The sequence below is a fragment of the Gadus morhua genome, chromosome 10 (assembly GCF_902167405.1).
Source record: "Gadus morhua chromosome 10, gadMor3.0, whole genome shotgun sequence".
Classification (NCBI taxonomy): Eukaryota; Metazoa; Chordata; class Actinopteri; order Gadiformes; family Gadidae; genus Gadus; species Gadus morhua.
In genome coordinates, this window is record NC_044057.1 from 3,359,175 (window position 1) to 3,369,353 (window position 10,179).

General features: G+C 40.2%; 1 long non-coding RNA gene across 1 annotated transcript; it reads right to left on the reverse strand.

Annotated features, from left to right (window-relative positions):
- Positions 1–253: 253 nt before the first annotated feature.
- LOC115552485 (uncharacterized) lies at positions 254–2,038 on the reverse strand. The gene is made up of 4 exons (XR_003978321.1): positions 1,982–2,038; positions 1,703–1,741; positions 1,285–1,410; positions 254–964 (listed from the first exon to the last, which is right to left on the reverse strand). It is a non-coding gene; the product is annotated as an uncharacterized LOC115552485 (long non-coding RNA).
- Between the last annotated feature and the right edge of the window lie 8,141 nt (positions 2,039–10,179).

Sequence of the window (10,179 nt, forward strand, 5' to 3'; positions counted from 1 at the left end):
ACAAAGTGTAGACTTTCTCGGCATGTCAAATTTTAAATATATATTCAAAGATTACTCGCCAGCATTGAAACATGTGTGCATAAAGTAACTCCAATAGCCTACTAATAATTGATAACTTGAATATAATTTGTTATATAATAAGGGTTGGTGAATATTGTTTCTCTCAGTTTTGTTGATTAATAGTGAAGCATATTCTATATTTGCTCACTAAACTAATAATAACAGAAGTCATTCAGCCACGAAAACCATTAAATCATGTCTTCAGTAGTCTTTATTAAAGAATATGCTCAGCCAGGACACTGCACAGAGCAGAATCAACCTCAACAACAGTGATTAATAAATACATATATAACAATATATTTTAACTTTTAAAACATAATTTATGATAAATAACAATATTTCAAGTTCAGCATTCAGATAATCAATAAGTAATTAAATAATACATTTTATTCTAAAACTTAGAAGGCTATTCCATAAATATAAATCATTATTAAAAATATATAAATCTTTCATCAGTAGGCTATTTCATAAATATATTCAGTATTTAAAAATAGAAATAGAAAACTTTCATCAGTTGGCTATTTCGTAAATATAATCAGTATTTAAAAATAAAAATAAAAAATCTTTCATCAGTATTCTATTCCATAAATATAATCAGTATTAAAAAATATAAATATTAATCTTCCATCCATAGGGTTTTCCATGAATATAATCAGTATTTAAAAATAAAGATTATAAGTGGTTGGTTTTGTCGTGGGCAGGCTTCAGTGTGTCAGTTCAAACAGTGAGTTACTGATCAGTAGGCTTCTTGGTTCCAGACTGATCTCCTCCTCCTCCTCCTCCTCCTCCCTATGACTTTGGCGATGTTGTTCAGCTGTTGGCTCAGATTTTTCAGCTGATCCATGAAATGGTATGAAGTTGTATTCTTCATACACTTCAGGCCCGTAACATCACTGAGGTCGCGCTGTTGGAGACAGAGAATACTCAATACTAGTGAACACACACACACACACACACACACACACACACACACACACACACACACACACACACACACACACACACACACACACACACACACACACACACACACACACACACACAAACCCCCCCCCCCCCCCCCCCACACACACACACACACACAGATTGACACTCACAAAAACACACACGCACACACATACACACACACATTGACACACACTAACACACGCAATCACACATTTAAACACACACACAAACACACACATATTTACTCACAGCCATGTTGAGTAATCTGAATCTTACCAGGCATTTTTCATACTTAAATCTTTTTATCAATTCTTCTATCAATCCATTGATTTTCAGATCCTCAGAACAGGTCTTCTTAAGTTGAGCCAGGCCAGTCTCAAAATACAGATGTGTGCAGTTTTGCTGTTGATATCCAACACAGAGCCATACATAAGCAAATGGCCAAACAGTGTACTGAAACATCAACTACAACTTTGTTTCTGGGGAAAATTACATTATTGATCTGGCTCTTCCTGTTAAGTGCAAAATGACTGTAAAGATGAAAAACCTTGACTTGAATGCTGTAACCTTAGCTCTAATCTTTAACATAATTTTTCAATCGCATTCACATCCAGTAAATGGTTACTAAACATTGACCAATTATTTCAAATGAATCAACCACCTTATTGATTTGTCCTGTGTCAGTTTAGTTTACCTGTTCTGAAGAATTGATGTTAAGGGGGAAGTGGGGAAGCTGCAAACAAGAAGAAGCAGGTGTTACATGCATGGTACTTGTCCTGATTGTCGGTTTCAGTTAATAGCCATTTTTGTAAATTCAGTGAGATTCTCCTAGCACACATCTCCTAGCCAACAATCACCACAGATGCAAAAGTACATAACGGCTTAAAATTAACAGACATATTGAGGTCTACTGTTCAAATTTGTCAACACAGAAATGAAAGTAAATCTGTCATGAATAGGACTAGGTACTTACATGTCGTCTGTGTGCCTATCGTCTGTGTAAAGACTCTAACTAGGCAGTCAGGCAGGCCGACGTGTTAGATTAGAGATAATTTTAAGAGGAAGTGGTCGATGGTAACAGTGATGCTCTTCAGTCTAACAAAAATTGCACCAATACATGCCTATGTGACATAGCATTTCTACAACTCCAAAATGTTCCTGAGGATCTAATAATATTCAAATAAAATACGGTTATTAGGCAGAAACAAGCTATCAGTCTGTTATCTGCCTCCCCGCTCCCTGCTCCGTCTCCTTGCAGGAACTTTTGACACACCAGTCACTCACAATATCTAGGTGAGCTACTCACCTTGAACAACACAACAAGTTGTATTGAATAGATTTCATTGAGCCATTTTCTTCAATATGGCTTCTCACGAGCGGTGAACATTGAAAAATGTAAAGGATTCCCAAACTCACCGTCTTATTCAGATTCTCGACATCTGTATCGAGTTGCCCCAATGCATCGTCGCTGCAAATCACGGCTGCGGAGGAGCCTACATTGTAAATGATTAACAGCATCAGGACCAGCTTCAAGCGATTAGGAACCACAAAGGACAACAAAGCCATGGCTTTCTGCACAAGTTCTTGAGTGGAGCTTAAAACGCAAGTAGGCTACTAATAAGAGAGTATTTTGGTTGTAGATGGCAGGCCTTGGATGTGGACGTCTCAGTTCACCAAACGATGCCTTGAAGACAGTTCTGAAGGGTTTGACAGTGAAGATGGTCCATTTCTGTGGCCCTTTTTAACAATCAAATTGGGGAATCCCTCACATATTGTAGATCATTGAAACATTTGTTGTGGCTGATGTGCTCCCACACAGGGCAGCCCATTCACAAGGAGGGGAACCTCAGCTCTTTGAGATCGAGCTGATATAGAGTGCGGTTTGCCATGACATGGGCAAGGGCTGGGATTCATGAAACGACTTAGATTTATTCCAACCTTTTTTGGACACTGTGAAGATATAAAGTATTTAACAATTTTGAATAGATCTTTCTCTTCATAAACCCTTTTTATCATCAAAACAATAAATAATTCATGAAATGTCATACGTTATTGTTTCACAACTATGGTTATGGTGAGATTAAACCTTTTGAGATTCTGCATCCTGTGTGGATGATGATATATATAAAAAAAAAATATATATAATAATAATAATAATAATAACAATATTGATAATAATAATAATATATAAAATATAATTTAAACTTTTTTTTATTTTTTATTCTCACATCATCAATGTCAAAAACGTGACTTATCTTGATAGGAGTTGCACGTATACAACGTTTTGCTTTGGTGAATCTGCCACTTCAAACAGGTCTACCAGGCTTTCCCCATTCGTCTGTTTCCTGTACTGCGTCACTGAAGGCGAACCCTTGGTATGAGAGAAGCGGTTTCCGTTCATCACATTCTATGAATCCAGTTTTCTTCAAACACCTGATGCAGAGTATCCCAACCATCCGGAACATTTAAAAGTGTCGTGCATAAGATAATGGACTATCGGAAACAGATTCCCAAAGTGCATTTAAATCACCAACAGATGAAGGATGGCTAGGCCGTTTCTTACAAATTACACTCAGATAATGGCTATTAAATCTGACCCACAGCCCCTTTGATCTATTAGAGTATTTAAAATAAAAAAATGTTTTTGTGTGCACTTGGTTTTGCAACCTTTTTGAACGATAAAGTACAGAGTAAAGTTCTGCCCTTTAGATCGCCCTGCTCGGCAGCGAACAGATAAGAGACAGGAAGAAGCACTCAGGAACCACACATCGCGGTGCAATGTAGCGCTGCAATGTATGCGCAGCTCTTACATTCTCAGTGACGATAGACTGGCAGCCTTTAGTGACGCATTAGAGCACTGTACTCTAGTACCCTGGGAAAAGGCCAGAGCAGGCCTGTTGGAGGGAGATACCATCATCCTTATCTGTAACTTTGTATTTCAGTCATTAGGGGAATATGTTGACCTTCTTGAATGCCCATTACTTTCACCAATACAATATCAAAGGTAGGTAGATGGCTGCTAATTGGAGGCAAGAGCAGATGAAAGCATTGAAAACAGAACTGAAAGAAGCTATTTACTGGTAGAAGATACAAAAGAAAACTCTCAAAATGCCAAAAGGTTAATATAAAAAAAATAACAAATGCATTCCGCAGCTGCGATTATGGCACAGGTGTGAACACGAGCAAAGGGAAGGACAGAGGATGTGTCTCAGCGTCGTGCGATGCCATGTACACCTGATGAAACACAGCTGAAACGTATGAGATGGTATGGAGCAGATCACCCCTTGAGTCTTCTCTCAAGAGCTCCCCTTCTGGCCAGGAGGAAGATCCCCTTGACCCTTGACACCCCCCCCCGCACCATGGCATGCAGATTCAATACAGGGATTTAAACCCACAACCTTCTTAAAGTCAAGCATGATGTAAACAGTAATGAGAGAACAACTTAAAGGTTGGGTATTGGATTTGCGAAACGCCAGCAGATTTTGAAAATACACAACTCAAATGGTCCTACTCTCCTTCAACCGTGACTCTCCACCCATTCCAAGTACATGGATGTGCAATCATGCACGAGCGCAAACACAAATGTGCGAGAGCGAGCCATTAGCTAGTTAGCTAGCTCCAGCAGCTACCGCAGGATAACAACAAACAGAAGCTTGCTCTGGGTCACGAGCTTTGAGTACGTGCATGAAGGGGTCACACGCGGGGGGAGGGGGGAGTGCAGTACGACCGTTTGATTGACACACTTACTGTCCAATGCCACTCGGTGGGTCTGGAAATCATTGGCTGGAGTTTTTGGAGCCCTGCCCGTTCCACAGATGATTTACTTGTTTAATTTTCATGTCAGTACTTCAAACTCAGTGGCTGTACGTGGGTTATGATAAGGATTTCAGGTAATTTTGCAAAAATGGCCAAAAAGGAGAATTCCACACCCATCTTTAAGACGGAGCAAGACGGAACATGCTCTCCTGATACCGGCCACTTAGACTTCAATGTTATCATCGATAGCACAGGGATTATCAGAAGTTCTTCCTCTGACCTCTGGCTCTCTGGAATTAACTAGGTTTGAATTAACAATATACATGAGAAGGACATCTTTTCTGGGTCCTTTTGAATTGGTAATAGTTTATAATCTAAACAACATTAAAGTGATCTTCACAGGCCTTTGTGAAAGGTTGGTCATAGTAGGGATGAACACAGGTGTAACTCATGATGCTAATGATGGACGGACACTGGCATACAGCCCCATAATGACCTTAATGTTCTAAACCTGTTGTGGCCCCTACGTTTACGCCTGTGATAAAGGCCTGTCATCATCACTATTAGGGCTTCATCCTCATCTTCAGCTGATTTTGTGTCAGTTATAACATTAATACTTTACATTAATAATGTCATAACAGCTTTCTCTCTTCATAAGGTGAGAGCTAAATGAAGAGGTTGCACCATCACCTAACTTTTTGTTAATGACACAACACCATCCACTACTATGGCTGACCATATCCCTTTCAGTGAGGCTAAAAGCCTTTTTTATTATTTTGAATTAAATTAGAAGTTATAGAGGAGACCGAAACTTGACCCCATTAGTCCATCATTGGAGTAAAATGTGTTTCCATTGTATAAATGGGGTTGTTATCCGTTGAAAATCTTTGAATCAAATAATGTTTAACGTCCTGTGTCATGGCAAACCGCGCAGCCCACTCTATCAGCGGATCTCCCTGAATGGCGGTGCCGCAGTCACGGATGGAGACGAGTGGGAGAACATCGACTATGCAGAGATGACGTGAGTGAGTGAGTGAGTGAGTGAGTGAGTGTGTGTGTTTGTAGTATAAGGAGTTATCGCTTCTTTCGGAATTCTCCAACGGCTAGACTAGGCTACTGCTTCCATAAAGCTAGACTCTTACAGTGTATCAACACAATAAAGAAACTTAACATTGATTTTTTGTTGCAATTGTGATTTGACAAGGTCAGACATTCTCAGACAATGTATTACTTAGAGGTCCAGTGTGTAAATGTAGTAGTAACTAGCAGTGAGGTGGCAGATTGCCACCAGCTGTACTGGCCCGGATTATGATGACACCAGTAGGTAGGGATATATCAGTTTAACCAATAACAATTGGATATCTTTCTCATAGTCAGTCAACATGGTCACTGAATTTTGAGGGACACACACTTTTTGCCTTTCTTACACACAGTCCTCTTATTGCATCCTTAATGATAAACTTCATAACTTAGTTCTCTAGGACTCGCTATCTAAAGATCATTCATCTTGATTGCAGTTGGTGCTTCAAGCCAATGTTTACTTGCACTGGGGTATGTGAATATCGGTTGCTTTTCATAATACAACGGGGTCGGCATTAAAGCAATCAGTACGTTTTCGATCCAACTCCCTCCGGGAGAGAGACAGCCTCCTTTTAGGTATTGAACAGGAAAACAACCTGAAAAACGAACATCTCCAGAACATGGATGCTTTAAATTTGCACAAGGATCAATCATAATCCCTGTCATCTGCTAACGGCCATTCGCTGCGAAAATTTGCACTCCAATATGAAACTTTATACAATTCAAACTTAAGTACACTGGACATTTTGATGAAAGAACAGAGTATGCTCGTCTTCACTGAGGGATGAGCTTTGTGGAGCTCCATCTTTGCGGCGGTTGAGGTCTGGTTGAGCTTTTAGGAGACGTTGTATGCATATATAATGCCACGGCGTGTGTGTATGCAGGGATGTAGCACAAAACTATAGGCCCTATACAAAAGAAGTCTCTGGTGGGCCCATTCCTTTCTCGATACTTTAAAAAATTCTACTAATAATTTGGCTAACAATTGTATACATTCATCTGTAGAGGTTATTAGGGTATTCACCAATGAAACTTCCATCCGACATTTAAACAAGTCCTAATAATCTGTGAGGTGTGTGTGTCTGCGTAAATCTGCAGTGTTTAAAATCTCACACATTTCACACCCTCTTTTCTCAACATATTGAAGCCTCCAATTACATTACATGCTCCTTTCAATTTAAACCGCTACAAATAATTGGAATAACTTCTAGTTAAGACTATATGAGTTCACCTGTCTCCCATCCTCAGTAACATCAGGAGATGAAGAGGGAGCTGCCGCTGGTCCACTCTCTGTGGCTGTTTTTTATGCGCCAGGTGTTTCATGGTGTTAAGCTTTGCTAGGTGTTTCATATAACAGGACAGTATGAGCTGGAAGAAGTCTCGGCTTTATGAGCACTGGGTCGTTGAAGAGACTGACCCGGACACCCGTACACCAAAACAAGTCGTTCAAAGAGATTTGTTTGTTCATTTCCGCCCATCACTAGTGGTGAGTATAGTACTGGTGACCACAGCTTTTGAATTAAACAGTAATCAATCATACACGGTAAGGTTTCAACGGCAATAGGCTTGAACTCTCAATGTGAACACACATCGCTCTACAGGGGGGAGAGAGAAAAGCGATATGGCATATGTCAAAATTGTATGACTCTATGGTTGATGGCTTTGGCGGGACATATTTGACCATTTACCAAGTTTTTGTAAGCACAAATTTGGCCTTTGACCTAATAAGGAATTCATTTCCTGCATATCCATTTATGTCTGGCAAAACCAACATTTCCTGTAAATGGTATTGTATGGGTGAATAAGTTTGAATCAAAATGAAAGTGACAAAGCTGTGACAAAGCTTGGTGACCTTATTGTTCCCTTTCAAGTGTCACGTTCATGACCGTACTACACACACGTAGCAGTTTTAATTCATTTTCAGCAAGCCTCAGAAGTTGTGCTATCCATGTACGGGCAAAGATAGCCATAGGGGCCAACCCTTGTGTGTGACTGATTCAACACCACCAGTGAACGTATTGGAATTCAGAGCTTAGATCGGGCCCAGAAAATCAAGTCCGACCCGACCCGAGCCTGTTGCACGTTCTGTCTGGGCCTGGCCCGGACCGAAACATTAACTGTAATTATGAACCCGAGCCAGACTTCCGAGCCAGACTTCCGAGCCAGACTTCATTTATTTTAATATATGGGATGTGTGCGAGTGGAGGAGACACGTGAGCTGCAACATGTGTTTTTTTTTTTGTTTTTTTTTACTTTGTCTCACTTTGTACACATTTGTTACTTAGGCCTACTTTGCTAAACATATATAGGTCTATGATACTTCTGTTTATGGCATAGATTTCTCCTCAGATTAGGCAAATAAATCAATGATAAAAAAAAAAAAAGGATTGATCAAAGCCCCGGCCCTTTGGCCCTCTTCGCCAAACTGTGTCCAAAGGGTCCTCTCCAAATGCAGGTGGCCTTCTAGGTTGGATATCAACCATTGAAAAAAGGCGCTGATGAATCAAAATGGATAAAGATTGTGAAAAAAAATGAAATTAAATGAATGAAAATTGTGAAGCAACTCGTATTTTCCTTTTGCAATTATTGAATAATTATTTGTATGAGACCTGATGCCTTTGTGTCATCGAATAAAATGCATTAAATCCCAATGTTTCAGTAGTCACAGACTGTAAAGTACGGTGTGTCAAACTGGTCTGAACCTATGGTGGAGGGCTTTGGAATGAGAAGTAATTAATGCATCCCCATACCCCCTCATAGGGGCATGCATGTGGGAGAGCACAGACAGGATGGACGCAGGGACACCTATCACTTTCGCTTTACATACCATAGTCATTGTTTATGCCACTTGTATTCAATCAACAATAATTCTCAGAATAAATGTCCACAGTAGAAAATCTGTATATATTATATTGTCTGAAATAATTCAAAAACAAAATGAGACCCTCAATATTGCCCTCAGTAAAGACAATGATTTTAATTTATATATTTTATTTCTACCAATACAGGTAATGGAAATATAATTAATTGATTCACACTTTTTGGTTTCTCTACTTCTCTATTGAAGTGATTCAGGAATCATAAACTTTGATGATCGTATGATTCAGTCATCCCTCATCAAGTATTGTGTGACGACTGGCTCATGTTGGGACGTATGAGGGGAGAAATAAAATACCAGACATGAAAACTGTCTGGGAGAGACTGTCAGCTTTTAAGCACAGACATGTATCAGTGGTGAACTCTGTATCCCAGGTACGGAGCAGCTTGGAATGATAATACTGACCTTGAATGTCCTCCACAAGCGTAGGTCAGTGTTGTCCCTTGTGTGGAAGACTCCTTCCACTCTGTGGGGAGCGGTTGGACCTCAGGGGCCACTGTATTCATTCACCCCTACGTGTTCACAAAACCATCGCATGCACCACCGCATGCACGCACACACACATACAAACTAACCCTTCGTTGGAGGATGGCCCTCAAAGGACCCTACAATACATCCCTTTGGTGCTTCTCTCTGAATTTAAACTTTTGAGACACACACGCACGCACGCACGCACACATACCCAAGCACACATGCACACACACACACACACACACACACACACACACACACACACACACACACACACACACACACACACACACACACACACACACACACACACACTAACGAACCCTTCGGTGTGGAGGAAGACCCTCAAAGGACCCTACAACATATCTCTTTGGTACTGCTCTCTGAATTTAAACTTTTGAGACACACACACACACACACACACACACACACACACACACACACACACACACACACACACACACACACACACACACACACACACACACACACACACACACACACACACACAGGCCCACTCAGGCATCCATACACACAGTCCCTGTAGCATGATAGTGGCCACAGCAGGCTTGAGTGTAGGATGTCACCCTGAGTCTAAGTGAGATGATATAATAGAAGATGCAAATTTCTCGCCAACTCCAAGCCAACCTTCTGCTGAACAATGTTTCTTGCTACAAATTGTTGTACTAGAGGGAGCAATAGTTTTCAGTGGTGATTTCTGATTACATTACCACAATTAATTCTGCTTAGTTGAGGACTATCTTTCGTCACGACGAATGAAGCGAATGCATTTAAATTAAAAGTGGACTCACACAAAATGCATGATGACAGCTGCATTTAAAACATATGTTTTTCATGCTAAACCTATATGTGAGACTTCTTCAGGTTGAGTTACAAATTCTTTGAGTAAGTTAAAGAAGAAGTCTACTTTTATGCCCCCTGGATTCCCAAATGCCACTTTTAGCAAACTGTCGGAGAAAGACCTG